At 52.4% G+C, this 12,988-nt stretch overlaps 1 protein-coding gene across 1 annotated transcript in view; it reads right to left on the bottom strand.

The window, feature by feature from the left end:
• The window catches only part of LOC146180299 (P-selectin-like), a 61,519-nt gene that overhangs the window by 27,612 nt on the left and 20,919 nt on the right, over nt 1–12,988 (bottom strand). The gene's annotated exons all lie outside the window — the stretch shown is intronic.

Genomic DNA, 12,988 nt, shown 5'->3' with positions numbered 1-12,988 from the left:
TTTCTACAGCCACAACAACAACAACGTTTCGATGGAGGCGAAACGGAGTAGCGGAGGTGCAGAAGGGTGGCTGATCCTGGCCATGATGGGGCTAGGACAGGTAGGTCACCGCCGCTCTCGAAAGGGGTAGCCTGCCACCGAATTTTATCTGTTGTAGGCCGTCATTGCACCCGCCACTGCTTCGGTGGTGGACGACGGCTGTTGTTGAGGCGCGCGTGTTTCTCTCCCTCTTCTTTTTCTTTCTTCTCTACATTCTTCTGTCCGCACGAGGCAGCGGAGGACAGAAGAGGCACGAGGCAGCGGAGGGAGGCGAAACGAAGAGGCGTCCGTGTGCTGTGCGATGTCAGCGCACGTTAAAGATCCCCAGGTGGTCGAAATTACTCCGTAGCCCTCCACTAAGGCTCCTATTTCTCTGTTTCCACTTTCACTGCTACCTTCGTCCCTTCCCTTACGGCGCGGTTGCGGTGTCCACAGAAAACAATCGAGACAGTTACCGTGCCTTTCCCTTCCTATAAATAAATCAGGCAGAGGAGGAGGCGAAACGAAGAGGCGTCCGTGTGCTGTGCGATGTCAGCGCACGTTAAAGATCCCCAGGTGGTCGAAATTACTCCGTAGCCCTCCACTACGGCTCCTCTTTCTTTCTTTCCACTTTCACTCCCACCTTCCTCCCTTCCCTTACGGCGCGGTTGCGGTGTCCACAGAAAACAAGTGAGACAGTTACCGCGCCTTTCCCTTCCTATAAATAAATCAGTTAAGGCAGCGGAGGTGGCTCAGCTACAGAGCCAGTAGCAGACCTGTGCATTTTCTTTTCCTTCTCCTACAGCCACAACAATAAGAAACGGAGTGGCGTTGGTGTGCTGTGCGATGTCAGAACACATAAAAACCCCAGGTGGTCGAAATTTCTGGAAACCTCCCCTACCACGTTACTCATAGCCTGAGCCGCTTTAGGACGTTAAACCCTACAAACCATCTTTTGGGCCCGCAATGCACCCCTTAGTTGGCGCTTGACTACGGGTGAGCTTTTGCTGTTTCGTTTGGCAAGGCCACTTCAAGGACAATCCACGCACATCCTGAAGGCCCGGTTAGACTTCGTGAAATAGTACATTCGCGTTAAAATTTAGAGGTCACTGTAGAAACTGCATTGGGAGAATACGAAAGCGCCCCGCCGGGGGGGTGCAGTGGTAAGACGCCCGACTACTGTGCCGAAGTTCCCGGGCTCGAACCCGACCTCGGCGGCTGCGTTTCGATGGAGGTGAAACGAAGAGGCGTCGTGTGCTGTGCGATGTCAGCGCACGTTAAAGATCCCCAGGTGGTCGAAATTACTCCGTAGCCCTCCACTACGGCTCCTCTTTCTCTCTCTTTCCACTTTCATTCCCACCTTTCTCCCTTCCCTTACGGCGCGGTTCGGGTGTCCACAGAGCAAGTGTGACAGTTACTGCGCCTTTCCCTTCCTGTGAACCAATTTAACTTTAATTTTTAATACGAAAGCATTAGCGCCACCGCGAGTATTTGTAATTTTTACTGTTTACCTTTTGTGTTTTTTTAATGCGAAAGCATTACTTGCTATGCTCACAAATTTCTGTCCGCAGAACGTGTCAGCAAAATCGTGTCCGCAGCAATTGTGAGTGGTGTCAGTCGATAGAGGCTGACGTAATGTTACGTCCAAAAAAAATAGTTACGCCAATATGTTAACTAGGTAATTAATTAGAGGCAAACCACGCATAATCGTGACCGCAGCAGTTGTAATTGAGAAGCGGTAGAGGTTAATGAGTGGTGTCAATCGATAGAGGGTGATGTAATGTGTCCTAAAATAATTAGCTCAATAAGTTATTTATGTAATTATTAGGGACAAAAATGTAAAAGTAAAGGCGAAAATCGCCCCATTTGCCAATAGCTTGGTGCCATATTTGAATGTATCAAATACAAAAATAGTTAAGTAAGTCAGTTAAGGTGAGATGTAGGGCTCGTGGCGCGCCGCGCTTTCGAAGGCCGCGCCACTTCCCAATGCTCCCTGCGTGGTGCCCGTTTCCCTCTCCCCGCTCGCTCGGGGATAACCGGTCCCGCGCGAGGGGGCTATAAAAGAAGGCACGCGCCACCGTCTGTCTCTCTTGGTCTCTGGCTTCTTGGTCCCTGGCTCGTCGCTCCTGCTTTGCTCCCGGAACGACCCGCAGCCACCCGGACGACGACCCCGGACAGCCTCGACGACGCCCGCGCTTAACGTGAGATTAAAGATGTTTATCATACGGCCCACTGTGTGTTTGTCGTGCGCATCCCTCGGGCAGAGGAATCGCCCACAACTGGCGCCCAACGTGGGGCTGAATTAGCACCCATGTGGACGATTTTTCTGCCAACGTGGCAGCGCACGGCAACACGACGGGCAGGTCCTTTGTATGTTAGGCGCGACGCCATTTTGAGTTTAGGGCTATCGTGTGTACAGATGACACGGAGTGTAGTATAGTAGTGTTTGTACAGTGTTTTATTTTGTTTTGGGTTATGTGCGTGTTTGTTAGTGTCGGGCGGTTTGTGTTTTAATTTTTTTGTGCATATGTTAGTTTTATGAAGTGTTTAACCTTTGTGACTAGCCTCTTGATGCGGGCTAGGTGGTAGTCGTGCGCGTTTAGGCTCCCGACCGGCCTTAGTTGTTGAGTGAAATGCCTCCGAGAAAAGACGTGCCAGATAGGGCCGCCGCTTCGGACGCCAGTGCGTCCTGAAGTGAGGTAAAAGACGCGGTAGAGTCTGTGCAGGTTAGCGATGCGGCCGCCTTGATGAGGCAGATGAACGAGGTGTTGTCGGTGTTCGCCCTTCAGCTCGGTTCGGCGGCTAGCGCCAACCAAGCCACAGCTGCGGCGGCAGTCTCGCGTCCGCGGATAAATGTAGAGGTTCCCTCCTTTTCCGGTTACACGGACGTAAAGTCAGTCCACGAGTTCCTGCAAGAACTCGAGGATTATCAGACGGCACTGGGTTCCCCAGACGACGTGGTGCTAGCGCAGGTAATCCCCGTGGCACTTGTTGAGAGCGCGGCGCGGTGGAGACGCTGCCAGCCGGCCTTCCAGTCGATGGCAGACTTCACAGATCGCTTCCGCGCCGAGTTCTTGCCGCCCGATTACGAACGCCGGATACTTGAGGAGCTAGCGTTGCGCACACAGCACCCAGAGGAGAGCCTCCTCGAGTATGTACGCGCAATGCAGGAGCTCTACAAGAGGGCAGATCCCACGGCAACCGATCTTGAACAGGTCGCGCCCGTGATGAGGCAATGCCATCCGCGCTTCAAGCCGTATTTGCGGGGACGTGGTTTTGCAAACCTCGAGGCCCTAGCACAGGAAGCGAAGGTAGTACAGGCGGATTTACTCGCTGAATTGCGCTACCAGCCACCCCCCAGGCCAGCCGAATCGCTAGAGCCGCGATGCGCCTGGGCCGGAGGCCAAGACTCCGCGCCGCGCGCCAGGGGCGCAGACATAATGACGATTGGGCAGGAAAGGCCAACGGAAGGCTCCGATATTCCTCGCGCTCTTGACCCGTACGCGTTCGAGCAGCGGCGTCGAGCTGGGCTCGCAAGCGACGTCCGCATAGGCGCGGAGAGAGGGGAAATACGTCCCCAACCGCTTCGTGGAACGCGGCATCCCCCGACCGCGCGGCAGGTGAACGATCGGCTTTGCTGGAATTGCAACCAGCCGGGCCACGTGGCACGAGAGTGTCAAGCAAGGCGTACGCAGGGAAACGCGGACCGCCGGCGGCCATAATTGGTGACACCAGCCTGTCGCCGTCGGCGGGAGAATTTCGTGGTAACCACGGCGGAAAATGGGAAATGTACTCCCACGCCGCGTCACCGGGCGACCGCCCCGGGGGCGCAGAGGCTTTTGTCCCCCTCGCCTGTAGAGCGCAAGGAATGTTGTCGCGCTCGAGCCCTTTTATGCTAGTGCGGTTAGTTGGTCAAAGCTACTCGGCACTCGTTGACACGGGCTCAACTCTGTCATTGGTCGGTGATGATGTTTTCGAAGCCTGCCGTAGATGTAACATCCGTGTAAGGCCAGCAGAAACCCCTTTGAGCTTAGCAGCAGGGACAACAAAAGCAGAAGGAGCGGTGCGTGTGGTCCTGCGTTTTGACGGCAGGAAGCGGAGGCATCGCTTCGTCTATCTGCCCGGCTTAGCCATACCAGTTATTCTGGGAAGAGATTTTCTTTCGAGCGAAGGCATTGTGCTTGACATGGGGGAGAACGGCTATCGCTACAGCCCCTTCACCCCCCTCATTCCCTTTGTTAGCGCACCCAAACAGGAATGCGTCGCTGAGCGAGCGAGCGTTCACGCTTTTGTCGCAGAGGGCTCCCCCGCGACACTGAATGGTAGCCCATTAGAAGCAATTATCGCGTCCTTCTCGGGAACCGGTAGTCAGCGCCGAAGGCTCGTAGAAACTTTACTCCCGTTTTCGGATTGTTTCACAGAGAAACCAGGCAGAACCGACTTGCTTCAGCACGAGATCGAAACGGGTGATGCGCGCCCTTTCAGATGTAACCCGCGGCCGTTAAGCGCGCATAAGAGACAGCTTCTCGACAGCGCCCTTGACGAGATGATAGATACCGGCGCGGTGAGACCCTCACAAAGTCCCTGGGCGTCCCCAGTGGTTCTAGCGCCAAAGAAAGATGGTTCGGTCAGGCTGTGTGTTGATTATCGAAAGCTCAACTCACTGACGCCTACGGTTGCGTACCCTTTCCAGTCGATCGAGGCTGTAATGTACGCGTTAGGGAACGCAAGGTTCTTCACAGTCCTGGATGCAAGCAGAGGGTACCTGCAGATTGAGGTGGCGGAAGGTGACATTCAGAAAACCGCATTCACCTGTCACCGCGGGCTCTTCGAATTTACTCGACTCCCGTTTGGTTTGCCTAATGCACCGAGCACGTTCATGCGATTGATGGACATCGTGCTGGGCGATGCAAGGTTCAACTACGCGATGGCGTACCTCGACGACGTCGTGATATTCTCACAGTCGTTCGAAGAGCATCTCATTCACCTGAATTCCGTTCTTGAAAGAATGAGACGTGCGGGTATAACGATCAACCCAAAGAAAGTGCAGTTGGCATCAAAGAGAGTGAACCTCTTGGGATTTGTGGTTGATGATGGCACATTGAGACCGAACGATGACAAACTGCAGGCAATTCTGAACTACCCCTGCCCGAGGGACGTGAAAAGCTTGCAGAGGTTTTTGGGAATGGTTGCCTTCTACAGACAATTCATCCCTAGTTGTTCAGAGCTCGCTAGGCCGTTGAACCAGCTGTTGCGAAAAGGCTCGAAGTGGGTCTGGGGCAAGGAACAGAACGGCGCTTTTGTTGTCTTGGCTCGCCCGATAGCGAACACCGCTAGTTTGCGCCTCCCCGACCTGAACAAGCCGTTTGTCTTGCAGACAGATGCTAGTGATGCCGGTGTAGGAGCTGTTTTGTTGCAGGAACACGAGGGCAAGCTGCGCCCTGTCGCGTTCGCTAGCCGCACGCTCACATCGGCGGAGCGGAATTACTCCGTGACCGAAAAGGAATGCCTGGCGATAATGTTCGCATTGTCAAAGTTCGACATGTACCTAGACGGAGCGGTTTTCACCGTGCAGACAGATCACCAGGCACTTTCGTGGTTAAAGAGGCTGAAAAACCCCGCAGGCAGACTCGCGAGATGGGCGCTGACGTTGCAACGTTACGCGTACGCCATTGAGTACCGCCGGGGCAGCATGAATAAGGTGGCCGATGCGTTATCGCGCGCACCGTTGAAGGCTGGCAGAAGCGCAGAAGAGGCGCAGACCAGCTTTGCTGAAAGCGGCGTCGCCGCTAGTGGAGAGGAGGAGGAGGAGAGGGCGGACGCGAGTGTCGCGCCCTGCGTAGTTAAAGAGAGAAAGGAGGCGGACAGAGTTGCCGCGCGGTGCTGCGAGAGAGAGAAGGCGCAGCAGCTGGTGGCGGCGACTACTCGCCTGCCAAGAAGCGAGGCAGAGAGAAATCTGTCATGGGGAGTAGCGGTCAGTAGGGAAGAGCTAATTGAGGCCCAGAAAGCAGACGGTCTATGCCAGCGGGTGCTGACAGAGCTTGCGAGTAGTGCAGCTTGCACCGGGAACGCTGAGGGCAAGTACGACGCGTATCTGCTGGGCGATGACGGCTTACTGCTCCGCTACATCCCCCTACTTGACGAGGAAGAGGCGATTGCATCCCCCTTCCGAGTCGTGGTCCCGAGGAAGTTGCGGAAACGATTCCTCCAGTACTTCCATGACTCAGCGCTGGCAGGCCATGGCAGCGGCAGTAAGACTTACGATAAGTTATGCCGTGTCGCGACCTGGCCAGGTATGAGAAAGGATGTGCTGGGTTACGTCCGTACATGTCCTGTTTGCCAGGTAGCCAAGCCTCGGGCGGGGAAACCCGCTGGCATGATGAAGCCGGTAGTTAGCAACTATCCGTGGCAAGTGGTCGCGTGCGATATCATGGGACCCCTCCCTCGCTCCGCGCGCGGACACCAATATATCCTGGTAATAACGGACCACTATTCCAAGTGGGTTGAGGTTTTCCCCCTTAGGAAGCTTGTGTCAGAACGGATTTGGGAGAAACTGTTGGAGACATTCACTCGTTTCGGTTTCCCTTCCGACGTCATTACAGACAATGCTTCGTATTTCACAAGCAAAGTCTTTGTTGATTCCTGTCGGGCGCTTCAAATCCGCCACAGGAAAACTAGTCCCTACCACGCTCAGAGCAACATAACCGAGAGAGTGAATCGGAATGTTAAGGGTATGCTGGTTGCGACGACCGAGCAGCACAGAGATTGGGACGCACGGTTGTCCGAACTGGCTTTCGCCACTAGAACAACCGTGAACAGGTCGGTGGGTATGACACCTGCTTACTTGAATTTTGGGAAAGAGATCACTTTTCCGCTAGAGAACGCCCTACTTGACGCGGCGGGGCCCGCGCCCCCTCCGCTTACGCAGTACGCGGCAAAGCTCCGCGAGCGCCTTGAGGCAGCGCAGCGCGCGGCTCGTGAAAACCTCGATGTCGCGCGCATGGAGCAAGCGGATCAGTACAACAAAGGTCGTCGTCACGTCGTTTTCAACACGGGCGACTTGGTACTGAAAAGAACGCATCCGCTTAGTAACGCAGCGCGTGGTTTCGCCGCGTCGCTAGCGCACAAGTGGGTTGGACCGTTCGAAGTTACGGCACGGACTACGCCACTCACCTACCAGCTGCGGTTGTTGGCGAGCGGTGAAACCGCTGGTCCGGTGCACGTCGCAGACTTGAAAGCTTACCACCTTCGCAAGGACGATAACTGCGAAGCGGGGGAAGCTCAAAGCAATGCAGCGATCTCCCCCAAAGTAAGGCGTACAGGTAGCAACCCGGTTCGCAACCGACGCTATAACCTAAGGCCAAGGTAGTGCACTACTTTGTCTAACGTCTTTGCTTCTTTCAGAATGCATTCTGATAAGATTTTGCAGCAGCCAGATGAACCACCGTCGCTGGGGCGGGAAACCGCACTCAGCGCATGGTTCCAGGAGGGGCCACTTAAACAGGGGGTACCCCCCTAGTTTGTAGTGGTTTGTGGCCCATTATTGTGACCAGCGCGGCCATGCTGGCCGTCTTCAACGAGTCTGGAGTGGAGCTCGCTGCCCAGGCCTGGAGTACGGGCCTCAGGAATCCAGGTGTGCCCGGGGCGAAAACGCCTGCTGCAATGTGCGTCCAGCATGGCGCCACGTGGAAAGGGGGTCAGCAATGTGGACTAGCAGCTCAGGGCCGCTTCCAGGCGTATCCCGGACCGAGCCAAGCTGTGCTACGACCCCGAGGATGTGGCCGCTGCCGGAGAGGGACCAGCCGGAACAGTCCCGCCATGCCTGCTGCTTCTCCCGTCCCACGGACCAGCTGAGATGGCATCCCGCCAGAGCCAGGCGACAAGCCTTCATATCTTATGCCGACCCAGGCTCGAACATGAACATGGACCGGCTTTTGGCGGAGCCCGGGTCGGACGCTGAGGGGAGGGAAGATGTAGGGCTCGTGGCGCGCCGCGCTTTCGAAGGCCGCGCCACTTCCCAATGCTCCCTGCGCGGTGCCCGTTTCCCTCTCCCCGCTCGCTCGGGGATAACCGGTCCCGCGCGAGGGGGCTATAAAAGAAGGCACGCGCCACCGTCTGTCTCTCTTGGTCTCTGGCTTCTTGGTCCCTGGCTCGTCGCTCCTGCTTTGCTCCCGGAACGACCCGCAGCCACCCGGACGACGACCCCGGACAGCCACGACGACGCCCGCGCTTAACGTGAGATTAAAGATGTTTATCATACGGCCCACTGTGTGTTTGTCGTGCGCATCCCTCGAGCAGAGGAATCGCCCACAACGTCAAGGATGTGACATCACGCAACCTGAAGTCTAGCCAAAAAAGGACATAGGAAGAGATTGGCGCGCAATTTGAAAATACCGAAGACTGAAGTAGTAAATAAGGCAGTCAATTATGGTAACGTCAAGGATATGATGTCACGCATCCGGAAGTAGAGCCGAAAATGGAAGGGACTGGCGCGCAATTTGAGAGTACCAAAGAATAAAATGGGTAAACAAGAAGTTAATTAATGTGACGTAGATGCAGCCGGATGTAGAGCCGAAAAAAGACATAGGAAGGGATTGGCGCAATTTGAAAGTACCGAGGAATAAAATGAGTAAACAAAAAGTGAATTAAGCAACTAGAAGCAACCAGATGCAACCAACCGCAGCATCCGTGCTTTCATATTACTCCAATGCAGATTCTGCAGTGCTCTTTAAATGTTTTATTTTGCTTCGTTTCTCCATTTTTAATTTTATTTTATTCTATTTTGCTTGCTATCTTTAGTTTTTGTATTATTTTATCTCTATAATTATGATGGATAATTATGCTATTGGCATTCCTTGTTAATGAGCATAATCCCTATTTATAATTTTAAAAACCCTACTTGCTTTCGTTGGTAATTGGTTTAGAGAAAATAAAATGTGCCAGCATCTGTAACGCTCTCTTTGGACACCAGAATAATATAAAATAGTAATTGGTTTACCGAAAAGGAAAAGAAAAGTATCTGCCGCGCTCATCCTGAAGGTCTGGCTATAGCTCGTGAAATAGCGCATTCGGACTAAAAGGAAAAGAAAATGAGCAGGTCTGCTGACTGCAGCTCAGTCGCTACCGCTGCCTCGAGCCGACAGAGAAGAAATTAGAGACACGAGTCACAAAAGCCATCGTCCGCGACCGAAGCGGTGGTGGGTGCAATGACGGCATGCAGAACAGGTTCAAACGCCGGTGGCAAACGCGCCCGCGCCGCTAACAGCGAGACCCTTGATTCCCAGCCCCGTATGGCCGGGAGCAGCCACCCATCACCAACTCGCGAGCGGGACTTAAGGGTGACATTTAACGGTACCGTGCGAAGAGGGATGGCTGCTCCTGGCCCCACGGGGCTGGGACTGGTAGGTCACCGCCGCTTAGTTGCGGTGGGGGCTATCCTGCCACCAGCTTTGTACCTGTTGTCATTGCATCCGCCACCGCTTCGGTGGACGACGGCTGTTGCGACACGCGCGTCTTCATCTCCCTCTTCTTTCTTCTCTATTTTCCTTTATGTCCGCACGAGGCAGCGGAGGTGGCTCCTCTATAGAATATTAAAAAAATCATGGACACACCAAACAAGACAAATGCCTCGTCTGGACACCAGGACATCAAGGAAGGAAACGAGTGCGCCCAAGCCGCTGCCCGAGATCTCCTCCCCCACACCTCCACCTTCTGGCGATGTACGCGGAGAGGTTACAGCACTGCAGACCCTCTCAGATAAAATATCCACCCCCAGCCAAGGGGCTGCGTAGGAAGTTGGATGGCGATGCCTACAGACAGGTACTTATAACACACCAGCCCGTTTAAACACAATACTCCCCTGGTTCTGCGACCCCAAATGTAAATATTTCGGCGAAAATGCAGGCCTGCACCACATGCTGTGCACCTGCCCATACAATCCACCTGATGACGCAAATGCAGTGCCAACTATGCTTCTAAGGGCCCAACGGGCCCTCGTGACGCGCGCGGAAGCAGTGGCAGCCACAGGAGTCCCGGACCTCACCTTCCTTATCTCTGCTCAATAAAGTTGTTCAGTCAGTGAGAGCCAATAACAGGCCCCTGCATTTTCTTTTCCTTCTTCCTACAGTCGCAGCAACAATAACCAAGCTATCGCGCTACAATGGAAGGGCGCGTGAGGTATGCGACAATAGTCGTACTTGGGTATTGTTGCATTTGTACAGAATTTGCTCTCCAAAGAAAAGTTTTAATGCATTTCAAGCGTGATTCCGCGTCCTCAGCCTGCGTTGTTTTCTCCTCATCTACAGCTCTCAAGAGCCTTCTTTCGCGTCATTTTTGACGGGAGCAAATAAAAGTTATTTCTTTCTCGAATGTTCCGGTTTGAATTGGATAAGCCGATATCCGTGAGATGCCCAGAATGGACTGTGTGATGCGTTTCTAGAAGAACATACAATTCATTCACTAAGTTCCTGTAACTTTCAAGGTCAAGAAGCACCGGAGCATGCGCTAAACTATACCCGATTAACGGAAAACTGAACTCCTGCCGTAGTTCAAAACACTGAAATTTAGGCATAATGCAGAGACTGTCTAAAGTGGTCGATTCCATATCGGTTTTCTAAAAACGCGGAAGAAATATTTTACCGAGAATTTTTAAATCGCTGCATCGATGCTGTAAACCATGAGCAGTGACCGCGAGACGGCTGGTGGCCGACAAAAAAAGACTACCAGAAAAATTTTAATTTCATTCGCGAGAAAGTAATTACATTTATTTTTATCGTAGAGTAGCATCCTTTTCAGTTTCCACACTCAAGCTGGCACGCTTCGTCGACAAAGTTTTAGTGAGCGCTATCTCCGCTTATGTTCATCACAGATGATGATGATGATGATGATGATGATGATGCTCGGGGCCTTACCAAGGTCAATGTACAACTGGCCGCGCAACTTGGAAGAAAACGCCTGCAGCTGCCTACTGCCAGCGGCATCAACTCGATGATGAGGGCTCTTGCGAACTGTGAGGCAAATTACTAGCGCACAGAAAATAAGATCTGCCAGAACTCCAAAGAACTAGAAAGTAAACATAATATTCACGCTCAGGAATGAATGCAGTTTTTGTTTCTTGCGTAAGAAAAAACGTGTTATGTTCTTAATAATATTTTAACTTGTTTCTAACGGCCTCTCTCGGCCACTTATTAGCCGCTGCGTAGTTGCCCAAAGCTCAGATATGGCTCAGACCGAAGCTTTTTTCATCCGCGGAATGGGTGCGTCATCGGCCCCGGTTCAACGTTCATCGTTGCGTGCTGCGTACAGAGTGGGTTATCTGTAACAAACAGTCAGTATTTTATTATGCTGGTTGTGGTAGAGCTTTACAGCAAGGCGAAGACTGTCTGTGCTCGATGAGAAACTGATTGCCGCTGCATGTGCGCATTTCCGGACGATGGGACAATGCTGCGTCACAGCTCGGCGGCTCGGCTCGGCCTCCCAGGCACGTCGCAAAAGTGGTGGCTTGTTTTACGGATACACGTCTGCATGAACGGCGTATCGCTGCATGTTTTAATTGAGCGGTGAAGGTGAGATTTTATTGCCCCCAAGACGCGTGTCGCATTGCTCAAAGCCTTCCGTTCCGCACCCTTTGCTGCGTGTTTTGCTTACTGCGTCGTATTACCGCACCAACGTTCGCTGAACGTGCTTTAGCTGTTATTACAGTGATGTTCCTATTGTCAATGGGATCTTTCTCATGAACATGTTAAATGCTTAAGTTGTAAATTTGTAACCTCACATTGACTCCTTTTAGTGGCAAATGAAGCGCTAGTAAAATATGGGAATCGTGAACAGGGCGAGATTTATTGGAGCGAAGCTATATCGTAGATATTTTCACTTCTCAGACGCATTAACTTCTAAATACTAGCAATCCCAATTTGAATTGCTTACCTAAGCTCTAACAGGTTGGCGTTCTAGCGTTAGCGTTAGTTATTCCGATCGTTTGTTTTTGTTGTTCTTTGACACTGATATGTACTTTGTTTGTTAGCAAGATTTTTTACCCTTTTATAATCTCACCGCGTCTCGTTAGGAGACCTACGCTGAGGTCATTTTGTTATCACGAGGATTTCATGAAGACCGTGACGAATGAGCGGTGGTCGCTTTCCTACACTTAAAGATTTCATTGTCGTGAAGCGTCTATGTAAGTAATCGTGAATTAATAAAGCCTGGCTTTCTATGCAGCACAGCTTCACTCATTTATGCCCTTAGTGAAATGCCTCAAGCCATGTGATTCTATCCATGTGCTTGCCGAATTCACTTGAAGGCCCTTGTTGACAAACGTGCCCGAAGAAATAAGCCCCAGAATGCGTTTACATGACGCGCGACGAAAGACTAGGCTAACGACGACGGAGGCAGAACGATGCTATGATAAGGTGGTTAAAGATGCCGTAACATTTCAGTTAACGTAAAACTTGACAGTAGAAATCCATGTCAAGTAAAGTTGGCTGAACAGTTACGGTGTCCATTTTTCTGCCTTATCCGAGCATCGTTCTGCCTCCGTCGTTGTTGGCCTTGTTTTCCGTTCATAAGTAGAAAGGCGATCAAATTCCCCGCCAAAAGTACGTCCCTGTGACGTCACAAGCAACGTCATGTGTTTGTTGTGCCTCACAGTTCGCAGGGGGCGCCGGGAAACTAAAGCCTCGCTGAGAGTCGACACGCAGGCGTCCATGGGAGTTACGCTACCATTTGTTCTTCTACCATGGCCATACCCTTTGAAACAGGTCGGCACCAAAACTGGTGCGCAGGCCAAAAGCGAAAGGAAGAAAGAAGAAAGTTAAAAAAAAGAAACAAACAAACAAAAGACACAGAACTGGGAGAAGGAAAAGAACAGTACTGCCGCGCCCATCCTGAAGGTCTGGCTACAGCTCGTGAAATAGCGCATTTAACTAAAAACACAGCGCCGCCATCTAGTGACAAAAGCTGAAACCATGCCGCT

The sequence above is a fragment of the Amblyomma maculatum genome, chromosome 9 (assembly GCF_055883805.1).
Source record: "Amblyomma maculatum isolate TAMU_Amacu chromosome 9, ASM5588380v1, whole genome shotgun sequence".
Classification (NCBI taxonomy): domain Eukaryota; kingdom Metazoa; phylum Arthropoda; class Arachnida; order Ixodida; family Ixodidae; genus Amblyomma; species Amblyomma maculatum.
The sequence above is the reverse complement of the archived record's forward strand: the minus strand, read 5'-3'. Positions and strand labels throughout refer to the sequence as shown.